Genomic DNA, 27900 nt, shown 5'->3' with positions numbered 1-27900 from the left:
AGCCAGGGTCTTGTCAAGGCGTTGGGTGAGCCCATTGGTCTGGGGATGATACGCCATTGGCTTCCTGTGAGCCGTACCACTTAGTCAGAAAATGGTGTCCAAAAGCGCGGCCATAAACGCAGTACCTCTGTGGGTGATGACTATTGCAGGAGCACCGTGTCTTAAGACGATGGCTACGATGAAAAATTGCGCCGCTTCAGCTGCCGTTGCCCGTGGCAGAGCGCCTGTTTCCTCGTATCAGGTCAGGTAATCCATGGCGACGATTATCCACCTGTTTCCAGTGGCAGACTTTTAGAAGGGGCCCAGAAAATCCATGCCAATTTGTGCGAACGGTGTCGCGAGCACTCGGACAGGCTGCAGCAGGCCAGCTGGTTTGATGGATGGTGGCTTGCGGCGCTGGCAATCTAGACACGCCTGCAAGTAAGTTTTGACAACTTCGGCAATTCTTGGCCAGTAATAGTTCTGCCTTATCCTCGCCAATGTTCTTGCGTAACCCAAGTGACCAGCGGTAGGTTAGTCGTGGCAGGCTTGCAGTTCCTCACGGCGAAGCGAAGAAAGAAACGACGAGCAAGTAGCTGCTGCCGGTGGGTGAAAACTTCCTCTTATAAAGAACGTGATTTCGCAAGCAGTACGACGGTAGTCCTCTCGCAAATAACTTCGACACGCTATTCGTTCGCCCTTGTAGGTAATTTATAAGTGGTAGCAGCTCAGCATCGTCACGCTGCTGTTGAGAAAAGGCGGCAGTGTCTACAATTCCCAGAAAGGCCGTGTCGTCATCGTCGTTGTCCGGGGATGTCGTCTCAACAGGAGACCGAGAAAGACAGTCTGCATCGGTGTGTCGTTTTCCCGACTTTCAGGCAACAGTGAAGTCAAATTCTTGGAGCCAAAGACTCCATCGTACAAGACGGCCAGACGGATCTTTCAAGTTGACTAACCAATAGAGAGAATGGTGATCGCTAATAATGGTGAATGGTCGGCCGTACAAATAAGGACAAAACTTCAGGACTGCCCATACCATTGCGAGACATTCTTTTTCCGTCATAGTGTAATTAGCTTCCGCTCCGGAAAGTGTCCTGCAGGCATAGGCGATCACGTTTTCGTTATTGTCCTTCGACTGTATGAGCAGTGCTCCAAGATCCACATTACTAGCGTCTGTATGAAGTATTGTTGGCGCGTCTTCATCGAAGTGGGCCAGCACGGGGGGTAATTGCATGCACTGACGAAGCTCGTGAAACGCCTGCTGTTGGTCTCCACCCCATCTGAAGGGGGTATCTTCCCGAGTAAGTTGTGTCAATGGCCATGCGATGCGCAAAAAATTAGCAATAAACCGCCGCGATAATATGCACAGAGTCCTAAAAAACGTCGCACTGATTTTTTGCCTGATGGCGCCGGGAAGTTTGCCACGGTGGCAATTTTATCCAGGTCATGTTGGATCCCTTGGCTGCTCACGACGAGACCGAGGAATTGAAGTTCGTGGAAGCCGAACTGGCACTTTTCAGATTTTAGAGTAAGACCGGCCAAGTGTATTGCTACAAAAACTGCTTCGAGCCTTTTTAAGTGTTCCTCGAAAGTCGCCGAAAAGACAACCACGTTATCGAGGTACACCAAGCAGGTTTGCCACTTAAGTCCCGACAGAACCGTGTCCATGAGACACTGGAATGTTGCTGGCGCCGAACACAAACCGAAAGGAAGAACCTGAAATTCATAAAGTCCATCGGGTGTAACAAAGGCGGTCTTCTCACAATCTCTCTTATACACTTCAATTTGCCAGTAGCCGCTTTTCATGTCCAAAGACGAAAAGTAGCGTTTGTTTTGTAGTCTATCCAATGAATCATCAATACGCGGCAGAGGGTAGACGTCCGTCTTTGTGATCTAATTAAGCTTACGGTAGTCGACGCAGAAACCCAAGCTGCCGTCCTTTTTGACGAGTACTACAGGTGATGCCCAAGGACTGTTAGATGGCCGAATAACACCATCTTCTAGCATCGTTTTCACCTGTTTTTGAATTGCCTCACGCTCCTTTGCGGTAACTCAATAAGGATTTTGCCAGATGCGTCTGGCGTCGGAATCCGTGATGATGTGGTGTTTCGTCCATGCCGTTTGACCAACTCTTGATGTGGATGAGAAGCTGCCGTGGAACTTGTTGATCATCGTGAGAAGGCGGTCTCGCTCAATGGGAGATAACATTGGACAAACGTTGACTGGTGTCAGTGTAGTAATAGTAGACGATACTGCTTCCTCCACCAAATGACAATCTTCTGTTTGCGAGAGTTCGTCGAAATAGGCAATGGCCGTGTCTTCAACTATGTGTTGGCGTTCTCTGCTGAAATTTGTCAATAGTAGTTCAGCTCATCCATCAATAACAGTGATGACATCCCTGGCAACAGAAATGCCGCTAGTGAATGCGAGCTCCTTGATGTGTTCAGCAATGCCAGTACCGTTTTGTAACTTGTCACAGTGCACGGATACGAGGGAACAACTTCGTGGCGGAGTATGACGTCGTCATCGGCAATACGGAAGCGAGGTGGCTGGGGTTCCTCATCTGTAGCAGTCTCCGAGCTTATAGTGAACGTTACGCTTCTCTCACGGATGTCAATCACAGCCCCGTATTCGCGCAAAGAATCCATTCCTAATATTAGCTGTTTACAGCACTCCTGAAGAATGACGAGGGTGGCGACAAAGGTGGAACCAGCGATGAAGAGTCGGGCCGTGCACTTTCCAACCAGCGCCATCAACTGACCTCTTGCATTTCTTATATTGGGTCCCTGCCATAGCATCTTGACCTTCCTTAGTCTGTCGGCTAGCGGCAGGCTTATTATAGAAAAGTGGGAGACGGTGTCCACAAGAGCCGTCACTTGGTGGCCGTCAATGTGAACGACGAGGTCAGCGCTGATAACGTTCCATTCGTCGGATTAGTCGTTGCTGTCGTCGTCTTCGGCATCGGTGCCTTCGAGCTGTCATATGACTGGAATGGGGGCTGTTCGGAAATTTGAATAATGGAAACCCCACCCCCCGAGGTCGCTGCGTCTAGTTTCCCTGTCGCGGGCTAGGTGACCTGCCCCTGGTTACGTCGGCAAAACTGTGACGATTAGGGGAAGTTCCCAGCGTAGGAGATGGAGAACGTTACCCGGGCCTCATTGGATTCTGCGGCAGTGTGTTCATAGGAGTGTCATTGTTCGTGCGTGGATCGTCGTACGTAGCGTAATCAAGGTAGCGAGGAAATATCGAGTACTGAGCGTCACGATAACGGCAAACTCTGTAAACGTGCCCGGCTTCGCCACAATGAAAGCATACCGGTCGACGGTCAGCCGTACGCCACAAATTGGTTTTCCGACGCTGGTAGGTAAATGGGGACTCAATATTGAACCATGTTGTGGGCTTCACATTTTGGCTAAATGGCATTCGTCTAGTAGGCGAGATTCGTGTGGTTGGGAAAGTCGTCGGCGGTGAAAGCGGCTGTGTTTGCAGGGTTGGTGGTGGTCCAGTCATTGGAGTCCGCTGTGCCGAAGGCGCGACGACGGGGCGTCGGACTGCATCAGCATAAGTAAAATGTCGTCGCACATCATTATAGCCGGATGAAGAGAGAGCCTGACGGACCCCATCCCGGACAACATCAGCGACAAAACACAATGCCGGCGTCGGTTCAGTTGCTGGAATTAAACCAAGCTGACGAGCTCCTCCCTCAAATTCTCCCGGATGACTTCCCGCAGAGGCCTGTCCTTGTCGCAGAGGCTCGCCGCAGTCGTAACAGGGCTACTCGCTCGAACGTTGACCGGGTTCTGCTGGCGGTACCGTTGCTGTAGGGCCCGTTCAATAGCGGTAGCTTCTTTCGTGAACTCAGCTACTGTGGTTGGCGAATTTCTCACCAGCCCGGCAAACAGTTACTCCTTCACACCTCGCATTAGGTACCGCAGCTTCCTGTCTTCCGCCATCTCGGGATCTGCCCTGCCGAAAAGACGGGTCATGTCCTCGGCGAGCATAGCGAGGCTCTCATTTGGTTTTTCAATTCAAGCTTCCACGAGACGTTGCGCATTCTCCGTTCTGTCAAGACTACTAAAGGTGTCGATAAGCTGGTTGCAGAAGTCGTCCCACGTAGCCATGCGTCTTTCCCTGTTGATTTACTACGTCTGGGCGTTGTCTTTTAGGTAGAAGTACACATTCGCTCTGGGGTGGCCCACTTGTGCTTCGCTCAGCGTTCGAACTGGTCCAGCCAGTCTTGTGCGTCTTCATAGGTCTCACCATGAAAGCAGTCAGGAATCATGGGATTCTGAAGTGTCATGTGCGATGGAGCTGCAGTACCCATGGTGGTTGAAGGAGGCAAGCGATTGCGGGCAGTTTCTGGCAAGGGATTGAGCTCGGGAGCCAGGCCTCGCAGACGGCGGCTGAAACGGTGGACTGGTGTGTCGACGGGTGATAGGAATTTCGAGCTTGAATGTCGGGTCCGCGAAGGGGTGCCAAGCATGAAGACGTACCCAGCACCTCCACCGGTGCGACGACTCGAGATTGACGAGCATACAAAGCGCCTCAAACAAATACGATTTATCGACCGCAGGAAACAGACTGCAACGACTTCTTCGTCTTTTGCCCTCGGCCAAGGACACTCGCGCTGCTTCGTTGTCCTCACCACTGGCACATACGTGTGGCAATATATATATATATATATATATATATATATATATATATATATATATATATATATATATATATATATATATATATATATATATATATATATATGTCGCTGCGTCTATTTTGCAGTAGAACACGAAAGTTCTCCGGTTGAGTTTAAAATGACAATTGGTTCATGCATGTGCGGGCACCGAGAGTGAGTTTATTTTGAGCAATTATTTTGTTGGTTTTGTATCGCGTTAGTGGACTTCGAGTATCCAGTAACACTCTTGAGGGAGGAGGCGTTAGAATGAGCAAAAATTACCGGCGTGTTGTGTGTAGCGCAATTATTGTGGCTGATGCAGAACGCGTAGCCAGTTCCCAACCCGTAAACTTGCGAAGCTGATTGATTCCGCGATGGCTAATGCGGCAGGCCCGAGCACGGGAAAGAAAAAAAGGAGACTTCTTCCTTCACATGGTTCACGAGCGGAGCCGTCAAGGTCGCCCCCATTTGAGACTAGAAGGGGAAAGTTTACTCGGAAGAGCATCTGGCAAGAGGTAGGTCAGGCGCCACCATCTGAGTTTAAGGCATTGTTGGCATGCAAGCGTGCCATTGAGAATGACGCCGAAACGCGACTACTTGGCTGACCGAGACATAGCGGTGGCAGGAAGACGACCATAACCTCCCCCGCTGTACGTACTTACGGAGTCTTGTTAGGAAGTCGGGGCGCCTCGCTGTCGCATGCACACCTTGTAAGCGCACAGAGCCCAACAGAGTACTCACCGCTCTTAAGGATGCTTCTACGAAGCCACATTTATTGAGAGAGCTGACGGGTTCTCCAGCGTGAGAACGGCTGCCGACGGAAGTCGGCCAACGGAGGCAGCATGGCCTGGCATGGGAGAGAGTGTCACATGCGGGGAACATATCCCTTTGCGTTTTGTATTTGGTAACGTGGTTTCAACTAATGGAGTGTCTATTATGAAAGTGTCTCTGCAATAGGTTATGGCCATGTGAGCTCCCACGTGTGATCGGCTGGTGTGAAGACCTTCTGTTAAACCGAGGGTTGAGAAGAGGATGTTTCAATCTGAAATGGAAGAGCTTGGACTCGGGCAGTCGCCGGAGGCTGCAATAAAGCGTCTCTTCAGCGGACTACAGCTCTTCCTTCACACTGCCACCACGCACTCGGGTCATCGAGGGGACCCATTCCGAACCTCAAACATCTTTTCTCCTTAACGAGTGTGGAAGCTAGTCGAAGAGAAAGAAATTAACTGGCACACTCACCAATTTCTGCAACTAGCGACAGGACGCACGACAAGAAATGTGTAGAATGGAGACACAAGGTTGGGCATATTACACGAAAAATTATGAGCAACATACAAAGTAACCATAATGTTTCAAAAGAAATGAAAGAGTTCTAATGAAAATTACTATCGATTTTGCTTGTTGGAGTGTGATCGAATGATTGACTCTATTTATTACCAATAGTTCCGAAATACTCATTGACTTGCTTCAATACTTCATCAACAATATTTCTGTTGAGCATTTTGCAAAAAACCTGTCATCAACTCATTTTCATTGAAATACCATTGAGGATGTATTTTGTGAACAATATTTCTTTTTAGCCTTTTGCAATAACAATCATATTGTCTCATTTCTGTCGAAAAGCCAAGGACAAAATCTTTCGTAAAATATATTTCTGTTGAGCACCTAGGAATAAATATTTTATTGTCTCATTTCTATAAAAAAACCTGGACGAAATATTTCGCAAGCAATATTTTCTGAGAAGCATTGAGACGCGCGCCCGCTAATGTTCTCCGCCACGCACGTGTGAAGGAGGTAAGAAAAAGAAAAAGAAAACAGAGGTGAGACCCGCAGACACTGAGAAGTTTAGTGTTCGCGTGCGGCCGCTCTATAGTGCATGTGCGACAGTACTGAAGCACTGGTTTGTATGGTGATGCTCATGTTTTACAAAACAAGTAGAACTGGTGATTTTAGGAAAGCATGGCAAAAAAAAGAAACGAACGGGAGGCAGCGAGGCAGAGAAAGATCCAAAGTGAAAATTGGTCGGATGACAATTTATTAGTGGTTGCGTAATTTGTTGATGAACTTTAACATCAAGTATACAGAAGTCAGAAGTCAGGTGCAGAAGTCAACAGGAGAGCGTAGGTCACCGACATTTGCTCACTCTTTTGAATAATAAGTACACTTCTCATATTCCAGCTTGTATTTGTAGCAGTGAGCCACGACCAAGACAACCAGTGTACTGCTGTGGAGATAATGTACCAGCTATAAAAATCTCAGTTTTATAAAGAGCAACTGCATGCAGTAGCAATAAAGCTTTTCAGGTTCCTTCTGCATCATTTCTTGACCCCAACTACGCCTGGACGTTCACGAAAGAGATGTGCTGAAACAATATTTATTTGAATGGAGACCTACCTGTGCGTCGCTAATCATCATCAGCAGCCTGGCTACGTCCTCTGCAGGGCGAAGGCCTCTCCCTTGTTCTGGCACTCAACTCGGACTTGTGCTTTCTGCTGCCAATTTATACCCGTAAACTTTTTAATCTAATCTGCCCACGTAATCTTCTGTCTCCCCTTAACCCACTTGCCTTCTCTAGAAATCTAGTTAGTTACCCTTCATGACCAGCGGTTATCCTGTCTACGTGCTACATGCCCGGCCCAAGTTCATTTCATCTTCATGATTTCAACTTTGATATCCTTAACCTCGGTTTGTTCCCTAATCCACTCTGCTCTCTTGTTGTTTCTGAAGGTTACACCTATCATTTTACTTCCCATTGCTCGCTACGTCATCCTCAAATTAAGCCGAACCCTCTTTGTAAGTCTCTAGGTTTCTGTTTCGTAGCTAAGTACTGGCAAGATGCAGCTGTTATATACCTTCCTCTTGAGGGATAGTGACAATTTACCTGTCATGATTTGAGAGTGCTAGCCAAATATGCTCCATCTCATTCTAAAGCTTCTATTTACTTCAGTCTCGTGGTTCGGCTCCGTAGTTATTACCTGTCCTAAGTAGACATAGCCTTTTACAACTTCAAGTGCACTATTACCTATCTCGAAGCGCTGTTCTCTTCCGAGGTTGTACATTACTTTCGTTTTCTGCAGATAAGTTTTAAGACCTACTTTTTTGCTCTTATTGTTTAACACCGTAATCATGAGTTGCAATCCATCCTCTGAGTTACTCAGCAATGCAATGAAATAGGCGAAGCGCCGGTTAATAACGTACTCTACTTTAACTCTTATGTCTAGCTGTTCCCATTCTAGGCCCCTGAAAACCTCCTGTAAGCACGCGCTAATATTGTACGTCATACTTGACCTTGGCGTGCGTTTTGGCATTCACTTGAACAGCGGTGGGATGCTAAATAAAGGTAAGAGAGCTACTCCCCATAAGTAAGATCAGCTAAAGACTGAAAATCAGTGAAAACCTCTCTATATCGCGAAACAATACGCATAAAGTTTTCTTGCGGAAATAAGTTATCGCCGAAATGCTAAAAAGACACTGCTGCCCCAGCGTGCAGCTCGAGGCAGGGCAAGGTTCTGTTTGGCATTGCATAAACTGTTGTGAGACTCGGAGGGTCAGTGTTGCCAGACTGTTGTCAAATTTGGCGACAAAATTTGCTCTTGTAGTTGTGACTTCTTCGTGAGGGCTTTGTGTCGTCCGCGATTCATTTCGCGAGTGCGTGAGTGACGTAGGTCATTTTAATTAACGGAAGGTGTTGCGGAAGTCAGGACGCCTTCTCTTGCTGAGTGCGCAGCTGTGCAAATAAGAGATCGTGTCTCAGAATTAAAGAAACGATGCATCGTGCGCCGTACATTTCGCGAGTGTGTGTGCGATGAACTTGTTCGCCAGGGCGTGTCCCAGGTTAGTCGTTTTATTTAACGAAATGAACCGCGCGTTGCAAAAGTCGGGGCTTATCCTCTTGCTGTGTGCGCAGCTGTGAAATTAAGGGATCGAGTCTCGATCAGTATTAGGGACGACGCGTATGAATACGGGGAAGTGAATTTGTGACTCGCGTCACCGAAGCACGGAATGTCTCCATAGCTGTGTGTACCTAGTCGATTGCGCATAACGACGCGTTTTCTGAGGGAAACTGAATAGATTCCGAACGATATGTCTTGTGTTGACACAGCTAAGGGAAGCATAGCGTCCCCGTCATCGCGCCCGCTCGAGGCGGCCCTATCAGTTGTGTAGAGAGCCTACATCCGAGATATGATCGTCGGACATGATCAGAAAAGGGAAGCGCACCGCTTACTGCGACTCTATTCACTTTCCCCAGAAAATGCGTCGTTATGCGCATTCGTCTAGGTACGCATCGCTACGAAAATATTCCGTGCTTCGGCGACACTAGTGCGACGTATATTGAAACGCGGCTCACAAATTCGCTTCCCCTTAGTCATCCATACGCGTAGTCCCTAATACTGAGACACGATCTATTCATTGCACAGCTGCGCAGAGAGCAGGAGAACGCGCACCAAATTCTGCGACACGCGGTTCGTTCTGTTAATTAAAACAGCCAACGTCACACACGCGAACAAGTTCATCGCACACGCACTCGCGAAATGCATGGCAGGTAACATGCACCATAGATGACATAAAGCCCTCAGGGGAAGTCACAACTACAGGGGCCCATTTCTCTGCAAAGTTTGGCGGGAGCCTCGCAACAACCACCCCAGAGTCTAGCAACTGAGATATGCAACGCCGAACAGAACCTTCACCCATGGCATTTCACACGAACGAAATGCAAATGTTAGAGTAGGCACGCTAAAATACCAATGCAACGTTTACGTTCGAGAGCGCATCACTTCAAGCAGCGAAATTGTTCACAGCGCACGCACGTGCGAGAAACATACGTAGGTTTCGAAAGCCGAACACAGCCTCGTAGCGCTGGTATGCGCGAATTTCGGGGAGCGAAACACCCGGGTGTCACGGGGAAGCACTAAAACGACGCACGAACACGTGTTAAAGGAGCACTGACATCAAATTTCCAGATCGAGATGTGCCCATCATTCGATCGCTTGGTATGCATAAGTATTCTTCGCCAAATTTGAACGGCATTCATCACGTTGAAGTTATTTTAAGTCGATATCAACCAGCGTAGAAAAGCTAAGAAGAAAGAACGGAAAATAGACTGCCCTACGACATCGACACTAGTGCTACGTGTCGATGTGATACATTTCACAAAACCATTCTGAGTGAGGATGCCCTAGTAGCGATGACGTGTACTATTCGAGTGTTCTTATTGTGGCGCCGACTGGCGCCGAAGCGCAAAGACGCACTCGCTCGTCACGTCTGATCTTCGTCGCACTGGTTTGAATTATTTGAATGATCAAGATAAAAAGCACCTTTAAAGGAACGGCGAAAAAAAAAAAGATCATGATCAAACGTGTGCTTGTCGGTCAGTATGTCGGGGCATTGTTGTGAGTTGCAGGTGAGTTTCAGTCATCTAGTTCAAAGCACAGGTGTCTTTTCATATCACGTATGTGTTACACATCAACACGACCACAAGCTATCAAAAGTGGAACAGCGTACAGTCAGATATCATCGCTAACAAGTAACACGCAGGTATCGTTAAATTTTAGTTCATCCGAAGATTTAGCGTTCCCGTAGAAGTGGTAATACGGTGTTAAGCGCGAGAGTCTGGACTAGTGGGGCCATCTGGAGGCGCAAAAAAATACCTGGCAAGCAGGAAACTTATTCTATTTTTCCGCTGATGTTCATTCGCGATAGCTATATTGCATTGACCCCTCTGCGTATACCTGAATGCTTTGCACGACAAAGCACTCCAATATAGCCAACTGAGACACTCGAGCGAACATGGCTGAACCGTGCATCATTGGGCACCTCTGCAGTGCTGCTTGGAACAGCATCCATTTTGGAATCACTGTATTGGAAAAGGTGAATCAAAGCAAAAACAATTCGTGACGTCACGAATAGCGGGGATTCCAAGCTCCAGACTATCGTATGAACCCCTTTCGACACTTTGTATGGTGGCGACAGCAATGCAGGGGACAAGGCGTGACTGAATATGTGTCCGCCTAGCAGACGAAATGTTTGTGGAGCAGCTCAGTCTTACATCACTCTTTTCTGTGGAGAAGTGGTCAGCTGTTGCCTGAACTGGAGGTCACCGCGAGGTAGCGCCACTGCTAGTGCTCCCATTGCTAAAAACGGCGGGATTGCCAGGCGTTTTGAATAGTGCTAGATAGCGGTAATATAAATCAATAAAAGCGATAGTTATTCATCCGTCAGTTGCGTTTTAGGACGCGAATCGCTGCTACGCGGTCTATAGCTACTCGCTGACGCAAAATCTTGGCTTGGGTATATTTGATGTCAGTGCTCGTTTAATTGTTCTTGCGCAACGGCGCACCACCAACTGAAGTCATACAAACTATTCGCTGATCAAATGCATGCGCAAACAAATGTATATGGCACAAAAAAAACTTCAAGGTGCCACCGACAGTTAGCGAAAAGCCACTTGGTAGATATATATATACCCACAAAAAAAATAAAAACTCCCCTTCATGCGGTGGCGCTGTGGTGCAATGGGTAATAGAGATAGCGTATATACATTACCTCTTATGGGTAAAACATCCGATTCACGTGCATGCGGTCCCAAGTTCAATATCAGTGCTGAGTGAGGTTTGCATGTTAATCTCGCAGATGTAAATTGTGATACCCATGGTTTTAAAATTACCCATGGTTAGAATATCCACCATGTTATCAGCGAAAAGCTGCAGTCGAATGCGTAAAATAATGCTTTTTTCTGCACTGATCGCTTTTCAATTGAAAGTCGTGGGCCAATTTTCAATCTCTGTCAACAATTTCCTTCTTGATATTTCAAGTAATCTATGGCGTTTTTTCATCGCCGTTTCACTTTCTCTAAATGATAAATTGTTATCGAGTTCATTGATGACTTTTCAAATGAAATTCGTGGGCAAATTTTCAATCCTGCTCAATCATTTTCTCAAGCGTATTTTAATTGAACCGTCATGTATTTTAGATGACATCTGTAGTCATTGCTCAATAACTTCTTTTTGCTTCATTAATAGGAATTTTCGTAAGGGAAACTCTGTGCAAGCAATGTTTCACGCAGCAAACAGACACATTGCAACGCGGAATACTTTTGATTATATTTTTCACTTCACACGAAAATTATCCTGCGCATTACATGTCATAATACATGCCCCATATGTTCTCCAAAATTCGCGAGAATCGCCACATGCAAATTTGTGTTGTTGCATTGCCTTTCACACCTTTCGTATCCGCAGAGCACGTCTGCAAGTGAAAGGTGGCAGTGAAAACCAAGGAGTAGGTAATGGGAGAAAACTGAATCACTCTGCATACCTTGCTGTCAAAGGGATTTTCAGCAATATGCCTCAGCCCCGCCGTGGTGATCTAGTGGCTGAGGTACTCGACTGCTGGCCCGCAGGTGGCGAGATGGAATCTCGACTGCGGCGGCTGCATTTCCAATAAGGTGAAAATGTTGTAGACCCGTGTGCTCAGATTTTGGTGCACGTTAAAGAGCCCCAAGTGGTCAAAATTTCTGGAGCCCTCCACTACGGCGTCTCTCATATTCACATGGTGGTTTGGGGACGTTAAACCCCGCATATCAATCAAAGCAATATGCCTTATACAGTTGAACTTGCTTTCTTATACAGCTAGACAAAAAGTAGCGAATACTGATTTCACCCAAACCATCCTTTTTACTAAACCAGCCAGGGTGGTGCAGTGGTTATGGTGCTCTATTTCTGATTCGCACAGCGGGATCAAATTCCTGTCACTTTTTGGTGTAGGTGAATGTTCATGAGGCCCGTGCACTTTTATTTAGGTATATGTTCAAAAACCGAAAAGGTAAAATTTCTGGAGCGCTCCACCACGGCGTCTCTCGTAATCGTATTGTGGTTTTGGGATGTTAAACCACATCAATTGATCATTAAAAACTATTTTTACGGTTGTTTAGAAAATATCAATTCAAGAAAAACTCCAGTTAACTTTCTTCCTTGATATTTAGCAGACGCCTATGGTTGCTACTACACACATTCAGCAAAAGTCGTCTGCGTTCCCGGTAAAAAACAGAGAGAATATACAGTTATAGATTAGCGTTAGTGTGATAGCGTAGGTTAAAATTAAAAAAATGGCGCTACCGTGTAGGAATGGCGCTACCGTGCAGCAAACGCTCGTTTTGGGCAGCGTCTTATCATCATCATCATCGTCATCATCAGCATCAGCCTGACTACGTCAATTGCAGGACAGAGGCCTTTCCCACGTTCCACCAGTTAACCCGGTCCTGTGCTTGCTGCTGACAATTTATACCCGCAAACTTCTTAAGCAAACTTCTACTATACCGATCACTAATTCGCCCAAAGCTTGACTACGCGTCCGCTATATGGGATCCCGTGCAGCAAAATTTAATCAACGCGTTAGAATCTGTTCAGAACCACTCAGCTCGGTTCATTTGTTCTAATTATTCCCGTACTGCTAGCATATCAGAAATCAAATCTAACCTTGACCTGCCCAATTTAACTATCCGGAGGAAACTGGTGCGACTGCATTTTTTTCATAAGATATTTTTTCACAATCCATCAATGAAGCGAGACCTCATTTCACAACCGTCATATCACTCATCGCGCATTGATCACCAGCATAAGGTTGCCATTCCGTTTTGCCGCACCAAATTCTTTTCAGCAGCCTTCTTACCGAAAACAGCCGCCGATTGGAACCACCTTCCCTCTTCCGTTGTAACAATAACAGACCCTTTGTTATTCAAGACTGCAATTTCTCAGCAATGTTTGTAACTATACGCAGTTTCCATTATTTTTGTCTTGTATGTGCTTGAATTCTTACTTATACATTTTTAGTTGATTTATGTTACCTTCGTGATTTGCGCATCTGACAATTGTTTCTTTTTTTGTCTTTTTTTCTTGTCCTTATTCCTTTGTGTGTTATAAAATGTTGTACCCACCCCCTCTGTAATGCCCTACGGGCCCTGAGGGTATTCTAATAAATAATAAATAAACAAATAAGCGTCGTATAGTTTAGCGTAATTGCGCTAAATGGTTTACGTGCCCCAAGTGAAAAGGTGGCGCCACCTATTAGATGGGTAAGAAGTTAAACAGTGAAAATGAAGAGAAAACGGGAATGTTTGCCTATGCCACCACGCGAAGCATTGTTAGAAGTTTATCTTTGTGATAATAATAGTAAATAAATATTAACAACGCACCAAACGCGAAAACATCTACGTTGCCAATTTGTTTAAAAGTTGATCTTGTAGTTAGGCGTAGGTGCGTTCGAAAGGGGAAGCTATCTCAAAAACTACGGCAACTTATCTGTAATACTCGGTCGTCAAAGCTAACTGAAGGCAAGCGAAGCCACTTTGAACAGTCGTTTGCTGCGAACAAGGTGAATCTTTCAACAACTACGCCAAAATCACTTCAAAGCGGGCGTCTGAAAGCACCGCCATGTTTACGTACACTACGTACAGCTACGCTACCACGGTAACGTGAAATTTGAAAAATACCGCACGTGCGGGAAGCGGTACGGGTAACGTACGTATCTGCGCATGCGCACTTCGATTCCGGTATCACGGTACACCCGGTAACCCAGTAAGCCCGGTATACTCCAACTCTCTAATGTCTTCCGCGTGGACTTGTAATTATGGTGAATGCTCAGAGAGCGATAGATGGATGAAATAACATTTATTAATGTACTGCAAGAAGCACGCGAACGTGCTCAGGGCTCCCACATCGGGACTGAGAGGCGTAGCCTAAGCGCCGCATTGTGGGCTTGCTAGATGGCCCATTTCTGGTCGGCTAGGCAGCCGCCCACCTCGCCGAAGTAGCATTGGGGTTAACATCGTTAACCCCGATGGTTTTTTCCGAAGCTACTTACCCGATGTTAACATCGTGGTTAGCATCTTTATACACTGTAGTGCACTCCCAGGGCATATGTTTAACGGCGAATTCCACGGGGAGAGCAGGAGCACTCAAAAGCACGTTGAAAGTACTCTCTTCGAAGCCAGCGTGTTTCAGTGGTCGAACATGTGGAGGAGCACTGTCATCAATTGGTAAAGCGAGAGTGCTTTTGCTGTGCCGAGAGCAGCCAGGAGCAGTTTGCAGTGCTCTCGCCTGAAAAGTGAAGTAGGCACAGTACGAGGAGTCACGTGGCCTTTGAACGTCACAGTCTCCGCATTTTTCTTCAGCTGGCGTGTGCGGCAGTAATGGTAGCGACCATGTGTAGTTTGGAACCATAATTTTTCTTTCCTCCATGTTTGAAACCACTGTTCCAATGTTTTGTACGGGTGGCAGCTGGGTACCTGCTGAATGCCTCGTTGCACAATTTTCTTATGTATTGGGGTAATGAAGAACAGGTGACTGACCGATTTCACGTGTATTTTGCGGCTGCCCCGCAGAGTATATGCCGGGGTTTGAAATGTTTCGATCACATGGTCTGCCTACTCGTCACCCTCTCACCTGCTCTCCGGGATCGTGGCGCATTCGAGTGGCTGTTGGCTGTACGAGTAGCCCTGCACTCAGTGCTCTGCTGCCCACTCCTCACTGCCCTGTCCCTCTACTCCCGTTTTCTCATGGGAATTCACTATGAGTGTAGCCGGGGGGAGTTTGCATTGGTTGCATATATCATTATCATAGAGTTCCAGGTATATGGCGGGGGGGGGGGGGGCGTGTGTATTTGGGTATGACTCCATTTGCCATAGCCTTGAAGTGAGAGTTTGATGGTGACTTAGCTTAGGTTTAGGTGGTGGGAAGATGCCAAACTATCTTTTATTTGTTGTTGTAGCTCTCAGGTGGAACTTTAGGTGTCTCAGCGATGAAAAAGAGCGTTCTGCTTCAGCTGCGTTCACCGGCATAGTTGTCAGAATCTTTAGAAAAATGTGCACATTTGTAACGAATACCTCAAGACAATCGGCAACCGCTTGCATTGCAGACACGCTCAGCGTTTCTCGCTTCTCTCGCGTCTATTTTGCAGCTCGTTCCGTTAACTCCCCTTGCGACGTCGAAGTAGAGATAATGTCCAAGTACCCGTCATAAAACTTCTCGGCAGTAGTAAAAGTGGCAGATTCGGAAATATTATGTGGCAGAAACAAATAAAGCATCTTCAAGGTGTGCCAATGCCTTTTAATGCGCTCAATAAATTGGTCTAATAAATAGTCCAGAAAAGGCCAGAAGTACTCAAAGTGCGCTACAACGCTGGCACTGGCACGTTACTTCGATGATGCTGCCTATATATACCTGTGACAAGCGGCGTGCTTATTTTCGCCAGTTGGCAAGTGCGCACTGGGAGAAGCGTCACCTCTCGGGAAATAATCATCAAGAGTTACACCGTACGGCGATTCGGCGCGACCATCGAGTCTCATAGAAGGGTGCTAATCGACCCAGGACACGAACTACCTTGCAATACGTGTAGGCAGCGTATTTCAAGGGGGTCACTTCGGATTGCTAGGGAGCATTGATATGTGGGGTTTAACGTCCCAAAACCACCATATTGCCACGTTCCATTTCACAAGTTTTTGTTATCGTTCCGAAACATCACACGATTCTCGGAGCAAACCGCGCCTGCAGGTTTCGAGAAGGTTCCGGACTGTAGTAGATCATTTCGATAAGATCACGCCCACTGTGCGAACGGTACAGATTGTTCTGGAACCTACGCCACCGCCAGCGATAACGCTAGAACATTCGACAGCAAGGGTATAAATGCCGACGCGCTTCGCCGCTTCTCAGTTGTTGATCGAAGGCCGACGCTGCGTTCGCCGCTATCAGTCCGAGACTGCTATCTGTGCGAGACTGCTGCTGTAATTGGACTTTCCGTTTACCGGGCACAGGTTCGCCCAAATAAACAGTTAAATCCCAACACGAAGTCTCCTGTCTTCGGCCACGTCACGACCTCGTGACATCTGGTGGAGGTGCTGCTTCGTTCATGTACCGCACGCCCCCGTCAAGCCGTGAACCCAGCCCCCTTCGCGGAGAAGACACCGATGCCAACCAAGAGCAGCGAACGAGCCGCCGATAGCAAGGTCTCCCACCGGAGTACGGCCTGCTACAAGACAAGGCGCGGAAGACAGAGACCATGACCTCGACTGCAGCGACAATGACAACCGGAGCGTCCCAGCCCGCGATCGTCATTCATCAACCCAGGGAACCACCAACGTTCCATGGCTCATCGTTTGAAGACCCGGAAACCTGGCTAGAAACATACGACCGTGTGGCCACCCTCAACCACTGGGACAATGAAGAAAAGCTCCGTCGTGTGTACTTCTACCTGGAAGACACCGCAAGGACCTGGCTAGAGAATCGGGAGTCCACGCTCCGAACGTGGGATGTCTTCTGCGGCGCATTTCTTCAAACGTTAGCAAGCGTCGCTCGCAAAGAGAGGGCCGCAGCTCTACTCGAGACCCGGGTTCAGCTACCAAACGAAAACGTTGGAATTTTCACAGAGGAGATGACCCGCCTATTCTGTCACGCTGACCCAGACATGCCTGAGGAAAAGAAAGTTCGTTTCCTCATGCGAGGGGTCAAACAGGAGCTCTTCATGGGACTAATGAGGAATCCACCAAGCACCGTCCAAGAATTTGTATCCGAGGCGACCACCATCGAAAAAACGCCGCTGGACATGCGCACCAGACAGTATAATCGTCGCCTGACTCCAGAATGCGCTGCTGCTCAAGCCAGTGACTCCGACGACCTGCGTGAAACGATCCGAGCGATCGTGCGGGAAGAGCTGCGCAAACTGTTGCCTTCGGCGCAGCCTCAAGTGGATTCGATCGCCGACATTGTGCGAGAAGAAGTCCGGCAATCGCTTCGAATTCCCGAAACACCGCCGCCCGAGCGAGAAACTATGAGCTACGCCGCTGCAAAGCGCCACAACGCTCCTCCCCGTCCACGCCAAAACGCCGCCCCGTCACACTTCCGTCGCCAGACGCACGCCACCGCCGCCACCACCCCAACCGACGTCCTACCGTTCCCCAGCGGGCCAACGCAGTGCACCGAGAAAAACGGACGTTTGGCGTACACCTGACAACCGCCCGCTCTGCTACCACTGCGGCGAGGCCGGGCACACATACCACCGTTGCCAGTACCGACAGATGGGATTGCGTGGCTTCGCCGTCAATGCACCGCGTCCGCAGCCAGGAGATCGGCCACGTGACATCGCCGACTACCTGGCAGGAACTCAATGGACACCACGAAGTCCTTCCCGTTCGCCGTCGCCCAGCCGCCGCATGTCACCGCACCCCCGGCAGTGCTCTGGCCCAACGCGGGGCCGGTCTCCTAGCCCGTATCCGGGAAACTAAGGGCAGCAACCGATGGAGGTGCGGTTGCTGTGCGACGAACTACCGAAGATCCTCCGACGACGACGCCGACGCGACGAAGCTTTTTGAACACAACCCCAACCAGGAAAAGCCCTGAAGGCAAAAGCTCACTTACCGAAGGTGGCTGGACGACGCAACATGGAAGCAGCGGAACAAGCCGACGCAGCCGTGACCCGACACCACGCCCTAACTGTAATGCGAGACGGTGAACTAGCGACCTCGACGTTCTTATCGACGGCCACAGTGTGACTGCTCTCGTCGATACTGGAGCCGACTATTCTGTCATCAGTGGGTCGTTCGCCGCGAAGTTAAAGAAAGTTAGGACAGCTTGGAAAGGCCCTGAAATCCGCACAGCCGGAGGTCATCTCGTAACGCCTGCAGGAATCTGCACAGCGAGAGTCACCATTAACGGCCGTATTTATCCCACAGACTTCGTAGTCCTACAGCGTTGCTCGAGAGATGTCATCCTTGGCATGGACTTCTTATGCCTCCATGGTGCTATCATCAACCTAAAAACAAGGTCGATAACGTTATCCACAGAAGAAGCACTACCGCCGCGCACGCCGTCAGGACACCATGCCTTGAATGTGCTGGAAGAAAAAGTCACCATTCTGCCTCGCTCAAGCGTCATTATTTCAGTCGGCGCTCCTAAATCACCTGACTTGGAAGGCGTCGTTGAAGGCAGTCAGCATCTGTTGGTCACCCGAAATATTTGCGTCGCAAGAGAAATTGCAGAGCTGCGGGGAGGCAAAGCAACGGTTATGCTCACGAATTTCAGCAATGAGTACAAACATGTGAACAAAGGAACAACGGTCGCATACATCGAAGAAATTGTCGAAGCCACCAGTGCTTTCGCCCTCGCCGATTCTGCGGAACCTGCTCAGAGGAACCAAGCCCCTCCCATAGCTTTCGACGTCAATCCCAGACTTCCGAACGATAAGCAAGAACAGCTCAAGGCCCTGCTCCTGCAATACGAAGATTGCTTTTCGTCGTCATCGAAAATTCGGCAGACCCCAATCACAAAACATCGCATCATAACCGAAGAAAATGCCCGACCACTATGTCGGAGTCCGTACAGGGTTTCGACGCGAGAACGTGAGGCCATGAAGAGACAAGTTGATGAAATGCTGCGGGATGACATTATCCAGCCGTCCAAGAGTCCATGGGCATCTGCCGTGGTGTTAGTGAAGAAAAAAGATGGGACCCTACGTTTCTGCGTCGATTATCGCCGCCTGAACAAAATCACAAGAAAGGACGTGTATCCTCTCCCACGAAGAGACGACGCACTTGATCGGCTCCATAACGCCAAGTGCTTTTCGTCAATGGACCTCAAGACTGGCTATTGGCAAATCGAAGTCGACGAAAGAGACCGAGAGAAGACGGCGTTTATAACACCAGACGGCCTCTTCGAGTTTAAGGTGATGCCCTTCGGCCTTTGCTCAGCGCCTGCAACTTCTCAACGCGTTATGGATACAGTACTGGCAGGATTGAAGTGGCAAACTTGCCTTGTGTACTTGGACGACGTCGTCGTGTTTTCTTCGAGTTTCTACGAGCATCTTCGGCGCCTTGAAGCTGTACTTCAAGCCATCAAGACGTCCGGACTCACACTGAAGCCAGAAAAGTGCAGATTTGCGTATGATGATTATGAGAGACGCTGTAGTGGAGGGCTCCGGAAATTTTGACCACCTGGGGTTCTTTAACGTACATCCAAATCTGAGCGCACGGGCCTACAACATTTTCGCCTCCATCGGAAATGCAGCCGCCGCAGCCGGGATGTGAACCCGCGACCGGCGAGTCAGCAGTGCTAGGGAGCAATGCACTCAGTAAAGTTCGGGCAGTGACCCTGACTGCGAGAAACGAAAATTTTAGTGACGATACATGTCGGCTGATAAAGTTTTGCCTCAAACACTGGTGTTCGTTTCTCGCCTGGCGGAGATTCGCTGGTGCACATTTCCTCCCCTTCCCTTCAGGCGCCAGCAGTAAGGTTGTGCTCGCGCAGTATCTTCTTCTGCGCGCGAGTCTTCTCACGTTTGTGATTGCACCCGAAGATTGGTAGTTCCTTTGACGTTGTGATGAAATACCACAAACGGGAATGAACGCGAGGAATCGAGCTGGTAGCAGCAGTGAAATTCCAGTGACTCGCATCAGAATTCCCGAAACAGACAACCAACAGCATGGACAATGCACAGTAGAGGGTGCAGCATGCGCTGACAGCTCTCGTCGGAGTTCACGGGTTCTGAAAAATGGATTATGGTGAACTCGACTCTGAACAACTCTGGAGTCTATTTCTTCATCACTGGTGAACCAATCACTGAAGATTTCGTGTGGTTTGAGGCTGCTCCTGTTCACGCCGGTGTAAGTGCCAGAAACATGAATGCATGTGTGTTGGTTGGTGAAATATTCTTTACAGTTCTGAATCTGTTGACGTAAGGGAAATGTCGGCTGCACGCTTGCAAACAACGGAAGACACCTTGCCGCAATGTTATCGTTTCCGGGAGCCGAGTGACGAGAGCTACGCAAAAACGAGAACATTCCTTCCGCGTCTTGTTGCACGTATTTAAGTGCTTTAGCGCATATACGCAACGAACTAGCTAGATTTATGCGAGTAGGCATAGTCCGGTCGCACGTGCACTTTCGATTGAGATGAAGTGAACATTTCTCATCAAAGATTACCTTGTCTTTGCAGATTGCATGATATAACTTATTGGAGTACTTCATTGCTATCAAAAGTCAGTTTAGCTGAAAGTCTTCCCGAAAAACAAAGTGTGGAAAATCGCGCTGCAAACGTGCAGCATATCTTACGGAAAAAAATTACTTATTGCAGATCGCAAGCATGCGCAGTAAAGTAAAAAATAGTTGACTAAAAGCTACCACTGCATCAGGGCTGCTTGACATATTGAGATTAACATAAAAATAATTTCCAAAGGCATGCGGTCACAGAAATCGACAGTAAGAAATTCGCTCAGCAAAGTAAGTAAAACCAAATTAAAATTATGAATGCACAAAACCATGCTGCGTGTGTACCTCTCATTCCTCCCTGTTAGCGGAACCGTCCTTGACCTGTGAAACACACTTCACTGCGACGACAACTACGCCATCTACGCCTAAAAGAGATTAACGATTAACGATGTCTTCTTTGATAGGGTGGGTCATCGCAATAATGATTTTTCTAATACTAGTCAAATCAATGATGCAACGAAAGGCCGTTGCTCCAAATGGTCTCTGTACATGTCGCTTACTGTTTTTTTACAGTACGTCTTACAGTACTGCCCGGTCACCGCGGTCCAGTGGCTAAGGTACTCGGCAGCTCACCCGCAGGTCTCGGAATTGAATGCCAGTGGTGATGGCTGCATTTTCGGTGGAGGCGAAACTGCTGTAGGCCCGTGTACTCAGATTTGGGTGCACAATAAAGAACTCCAGGTGGTTCAAATTTCCGGAGCCCTCCACTATGGCGTCTCTCATAATCATATGGTGCTTTTCGAACGTTCAACCCCACATGTCAGTCATTCTTCCAGTCTAAACTTTGACTTACTTTCTCCACAAACACACCCATGGGGAGAGGGAAATCTCTTGCCTTGATATACATGTACACTATCTGTTTAAACTACCGCCAAAAGGGACGTCACGGAGCAGCTTATGCCTGTTCCCCCTTCCAGTCGTGTCGTTTTTGACCCGCCCCCCCCCCCCTCCCTCCGAAAACAATTCTGGCTACGCCCCTGTAGCAGCTCTTTTGTGTTTTCAAAGGGTGACATGAGAAAACCCTAATGCATCACGAGCAAAACTATTCTACATAACTAATACAACTTTCTTCAACGTATTAGTCTTTTGTGAAACGTGTCCCAAATAACAGTTCGGGTGTTTGTGCTCATTTGTCTGTTCCATGTGTGACTACAAGGACGCACAAAAGAAGGACGAAAACCAAGTGCCCCACCGTGGTGGTCTAGTGGCTAAGGTACTCAGCTGCTAACCTGCAGGTTGCGGGAGCGAATCCCGGCTGCAGCGGCTGCATTTTTTATGAAGGATAAAATGCTGTAGGCCCGTGTGCTCAGATTTGAGTCACGTTAAAGAACCCCAGGTGGTCGAAATATCTGGATCCCTCAACTATGGCGTCTCTCATGATCATATGATGGTTTTGGGACGTTAAACCCTACATAATAATCAATGAAATGGAAGCAAGTGACACGGCAGGCTTAAGAAACACACCGTTAGAACAAAAGAGATCCCAATTTTAGTCGTCATTATGAGACGATCACCAAGGATGCCGAAATCTAGCTAGCAGGCGACACACGAGTCCAGCGGCGACGTATGCGCGCAAAGGGAAGCGGCTCTTCTCGCTCATGCGCACAAATACTGTGATATGTCTCCAAACGGTGCTAGACGCACAGAAAGCCACGCGCTCCTTTGTTCACTCTCGCGAAAGTGCGCAGAAGGAATCAATAGACGACGGACAGTTGCAGTTACAATCTTCGACGAAGCTTCATGGAATACCAGCCCACCGTCCCAGTTTGGGTGTAGACGCCGATACGCCTGCATGGACTCGGCGAAAAACTTCTCTGATGGCACGCATCGTACAGAGTAGTTCAACATCTCGACCCACTCGACAACGAGGTTGTTCCCGATGGTATTACGAACTCTCAACTGCGGCTTGCACAGCCGGTAGTCGTCCACATCGGCGCCTGAAGTCTTTCTCCGCGCGAACCTGAAGACTGTACTTTGTTGCTATTGTGTTTAATTTTCGTTCTTATTGTTTTTATCCTCTTCGTTTCCTATTGAATTTTCATCATTTGTTAAAGCATGGGGATGAGGCCTTTGTCAGATTAGGGCTGTGACACGATCCCTCCTCAAGTTTTGTTAATGCCCTGTTTCTCCGTATTTATTAATCAGCGCCCACCGCACCAGCAGTGTTCGAGAAGCTTCGGGACTGTAGTACATCCGTTTGTTAATGTACACGCGCAACAAAAACATTAGAGAATATTCTGTAACTTACGTGGCCGCATGCGATAATGCTGGAATTTATGGCGGCACAAGTATAAATTCTGAAGAGCTTCACTGCTTGTCACACGGTCGACGGCCGACGCTCTGCTAACCACTATGAGTGCCTTACTGTACACTCTAAGGCAAAAGGGTGTGTCGTTCGTCCTTTTGGAAACTAATGGGGCTGTCACAACCATTGATCCCTTTAAGGACTAACGGCACCGGGTCTAAAGGGAGTAAAATTTAGTCCACACATTTACACCTTAGTGAGTAACCGTTAGTCTCACAGTTCAACCCAAAGGACCAACATTTAGTCCTCACATTTGCACTTTATAGAGCAACTTTTAATCCCTACATTTACACATTACCAGGCAACCGTTAGTCCTCACAGTTACACCTTGCCGGACAAAGGGTTGATCCACTCAAATACTCCAATTGTATGAACTTTTTGTCCCCAGTTTAAAGATTGTTTTGTTTATTTTCCGCCAGGCCTAATACTTTTTCGCCTGTTTTCCTGCACAGTGAGCAACAAATTCAGCAGAAAAGAACTCGCGAAAAAGTAGTTGCTACCTACCCATATGTGTAACTGCTTTCACATTCACGGCAACATCAAAAGACCAAAGTGATACATCAAAATCTTTTATTTTTCTTCATACACATGAAGTTTCCCCATTCTTTTAAGTGAATTCATGGTGAAGTGTACAAGTCCAGTCTCGTTGTCAAATCTCGTTCACTCCTTGGGTAGCTCATCCGACGGAAGCGATATATGACAGCCATTGCAGACGCCAGCGCACGCAGCCTCCTGCCTGTTGTGTTCCCATGGCTGCGCGTACAATATTATAGTAAAAATAGCTAGGCACACGTCACAGAAGATGAAGATGCACGCATATGACAAGTACGTGCACGTTAACATAAAAACAAGCGTTAAAATATGACACACAAATAACTTTACTTTCACATCTTGCTCAATCCTTCTGAAGCTGCTCTAACGAAAGAGACGAAAGACGGGCATCGCAGACGCCAGCGCACAGTCTTCAGCACGGTGTGTGTCCACGCCTGAACAATAATTATGTAAAATAGTGAGTCACACGTGACAGAGGATGAATACAAATGCATATGAGAAATACGTGCAACGTGAAATGAAAACATACGTGAGATATTACATGCTAATAATTTCACCGTGATGTCACACATCGTCAAAGACTCATTTCGATCCCGGTAGCGCAACAGTTTAGGAGTGGCGGCCGCAGTCACAACTCCACGAACCACCGTGCCGCTAACAAGTCGGCGAGTCCTAAGCGAGCGAAATCGTTCAGCTCGAGCAAGCAAACGCGAGACCAAACACGGCACTCAACGCGGAGTGTCTGCCGCCAGCGAACTTCGAACAGGAGAGCGACCGTACGCTTGGCCACCGCCACGAAGGGCACCGAGCTGGTTTGGAGCTAGCGCCGAAGAAATCGACGGTAATGCGGTCCTTTTCCACAAACTCGAGCGAGTGCACCGCGCAAACGCGAGTCCGCCGCCACGGCAAGCGGACGACGGCTCCGAGCTGCTTGCAACCGACTGGCGGGAAAGCCAACTGTAATGGCGATCAATTTTCAGTGAGTTCCGACGCTAACCAAAGCCCCGCCAGCCCGTGCTGATGCACTTACAGCGCGTGACATACTACAACCAAGCTCTTTACGAGAACCCGCAACGTGTTTTCGACGACTCCCAACACAAGGACGACGTCTCAGCCCAATATCATCAGCACGGAGCTCATCGCGGTGGCAAAGACAGGCAAGCACTCGATGAGCGAGCGTACGGGAGGCCGACCGCAATGGCGGCCAATCTCCAGGCGTTTGCGAAGCACAGGCGAACTGAAGACGCCGAAGCTGACCTTCGCGATGCATTCCGTGCGTGGGATATACAACACGACCAAGCCCTTTACCGGCAAGTGCGATTCGTATCGCACACGCGACAAGCAAAGTAGAATAAAGAATGATAACCTACTTGCCTTAGAATCCAGCGCTGTTTTCTGTCCTGAGTTGGACTGAAGTATATATCCGATAGGCCTGTTTTTCCCGGCCACCATATTGGCCTTCCCAATTGTTGCTGTCGTGTTTTGGTCGTGACTGTCTTGAAGCCAGAGATATACAGCGCGGCGAGGTGACCTGCCGAGGCTTGCTCCAGACTTCATGGGTGCAACGAAACGCTAAAGCAGCAGCCCACGCTCATCCAGGCCGCACACAAGCACCACGTCTGAATTCTTAGATCGTCAAATCCAGGCGGCCCTGGTCGAGCACTCCGAGCACGACGTTACGCAACCGCCGCAGGCAAAATACAGGGAAAGCCTAAGCCAGCAGAAGAGTAGAAGGACATTTGTTCTGTGGAGAAAGAGGGATGGTCACCTTGGCAACGCTTTTCGCGCTGCCTGCAATGCCAGGGTGGTTCATACCAATGGAGACTAAGTGGTTTCGCGCCACACGCTTCCCTCTGTGGTTGCTCCTCAACGGTATATCCGTTCATCACGCGCCCCTATTGAGCTTCGTTACTCCTTTTTCGGGTAATTTTGCCTTAGAGTGTACCGCCACCTGGACATTGTATTTACCGGTCACAAGTTCAGCCCAAAGACCAGTTTGATCTTGAACGTACCGCGTGCTGTCGTTGTTAGCATCATGACCCTCGTGGCGATATATTAGCCACAGTATATATATATGCGGTATCTAGGAAAGACGAGCCTACTTGGAAAAACAATGCCCCACTGCGGTGGTCTAGTGGCTAAGGTATTTGGCTGCTGACCCGCACGTCGCGGTATGAAATTGCGGCTGCGGCGGCTGTATTTCCGATGGAGGCGGAAATGTTGTAGGCCCGTGTTATGATGGCTAGAAGGAGAGGTGTCAGCATCGTCCGGGCCGCGCCTTGAAAGGAGGCGTGCTGGTAGTTCCTCTCGCCGCGGAGCGGCGTGCAAGTCGCCACCGTGATCGGTCGAGAGCGTTTACCAGCCGCTAGCGCGGCACTTTTAGTCGCTTGCTCGTGTGCTCGCAAGTCGCAACGTCTGCGGGATATGCTTCGCCCCGCAAATAAGGAAAGAAAGCGTTTCTCTTCTCTGCTCCCGCCAACAATGAACAGAACAAGGCCTCGGAGTGTGTGATTCCTCGCGCTGACAAACCCCTGGACAAACCCCTGGAAAACCACTGGAAGCTACTGGAAAAGAACTGCGTTGTGTGCGAAGCTCATTTCGACGACAGATTCATCATCCGTAGCTACAAGCATGTTGTTAACGGGTTCTTAGCAACTTGGGAAAAAGCTGTACTTAAGGAGAGGGGGTTCCAGAGTGAATCAACTGCCGAAGGACTCTGCGTCACTCTAACCAGCACCCTTTCCATGCGGAAACCTTGCGCTACAAATAATTAATGATGTCTCGCCTCTTTCAAGACGCACTTGAAATCCTTTTGGAGTTCTGAAGGAAATGTCTGGCTCGAATTATCACCCTTGGCCGACAAAATTTTTCAACTCTGTGACTTGCCTCAGTTTTTACAGTTTGGCACAGTCACCCCCAGTGCAAACATACCTTCTGGAGTTCCGAGCAGCCTTCCATGTCCGGAAATCCGCAATAATTCAATAAAATTGCAGAATGAGCGGGATGAGCTGCTAAATGTGGGGCGCTTCAATGAGGTTCCTGAAATTATTGCTGCTTGTGAAGCCCTCTCTGACTACACTGATCTCATTGGACGCAAAAGTGACTTCTGGATCACTTATTACGTGAGTGGCTATGTGGCCCGGAAGATGGTGAAAAAGACGAAGTGCAACGAATGTAGCAGGCTGCTGCTTCACTCAGAATCCCAGCTTACTTCCCGCAAAATCACGCCTTCTCTACCCGTCCGAGTTCTTAACAGACCTGGTCAGAGTTATGGAAGATGCGTTCATCTATTGCTTCAGTTTCAACAAGTTGAGAAGTGACAGCACAACAGACCTTATCTCTTACCTGTCTATGAAGAGATTAATTATGGTCGGCTGTGAACACCACAAACTTGAAGTGACAAATCAGAAAATTAGATTCTTTACACTGACCAGAATGCATTTTCTCTTGCTGTAGAAACTGCGTCCAATCAAAAAAAGAGAAAAAAAATGAAGTTCTTGAAGTTGAGACGTCTGACTTACCTGTCACAGTATTAACTCAGCGAACAAGGTTTTGTTTCATGTTATTGCGCATTACTCACACTCTGTTGTTTCTTGGGATTTCACTATTGTCTTGTTCACATTTTTATAAATCCCCCATTAACAACTGTGATATCACTGTCTGGCTGTGTTCGCATATGCAGAAATCAATTTTTTTTGTGAACTGGTGTGTGACTGTATATATGTTTGCCAATGAAATCTCAATGTTATGTGTGTATGTAACCCATTGTACCATCGTATATTTACTGTTCTCTTTAGTTGCCTTATTCACTTGCTTTAGCAGAGTTTCGTACAACTTGCAAATTTCTTCACCCTAATGCATATGTTGTGTTTATTTTCATGTTGTTTTTCACTTTCGAGAAAATAAATGTCTTGCTTGTAAAATAAAGACCTTGATAGCGCGAGTGATAAAAATAATGGTTGTCCATACCTTTACGTGCATCAAGACTTCACGGAGAACACTGTGGCATCAAATTTCAAAACCGCATGACGTTGTTTTGGTGTCAAGCTCACGGCAAATCACTTGATTCTCTATCTTCTAAGCTTCCTAGCTGATATACTAAGAAGTGAATTGAAAACACTAGTTTTCAGTGCCAATACACGCTTTGCAGCACACCGCCAGAATTGTGACAGCTAGACTTTGTTACCGCAGAGTAGCGTGAAATATTTACAATGAAAAACGACTGATACTTTCGAGGAGGGGCATCTCGAAAATGACCGCAGCGCCGCCGCATCCGTATGAATTCTCGCACGCTCGCCGGCGGGCCGATGCTGACACCTCTCCTTCTAGCCACCATACCCGTGTGCTCAGATTTGGGTGCAC

At 48.0% G+C, this 27900-nt stretch overlaps 1 protein-coding gene across 1 annotated transcript in view; it reads left to right on the top strand.

The window, feature by feature from the left end:
- LOC119161633 (frequenin-1) overlaps positions 1 to 27900 on the top strand; it is a 1172367-nt gene that overhangs the window by 1035515 nt on the left and 108952 nt on the right. The window lies entirely within an intron of this gene.

This window comes from Rhipicephalus microplus, chromosome X (genome assembly GCF_043290135.1).
Source record: "Rhipicephalus microplus isolate Deutch F79 chromosome X, USDA_Rmic, whole genome shotgun sequence".
NCBI lineage: Eukaryota > Metazoa > Arthropoda > Arachnida > Ixodida > Ixodidae > Rhipicephalus > Rhipicephalus microplus.
This window is presented reverse-complemented; position numbering and strand designations above follow the sequence as displayed.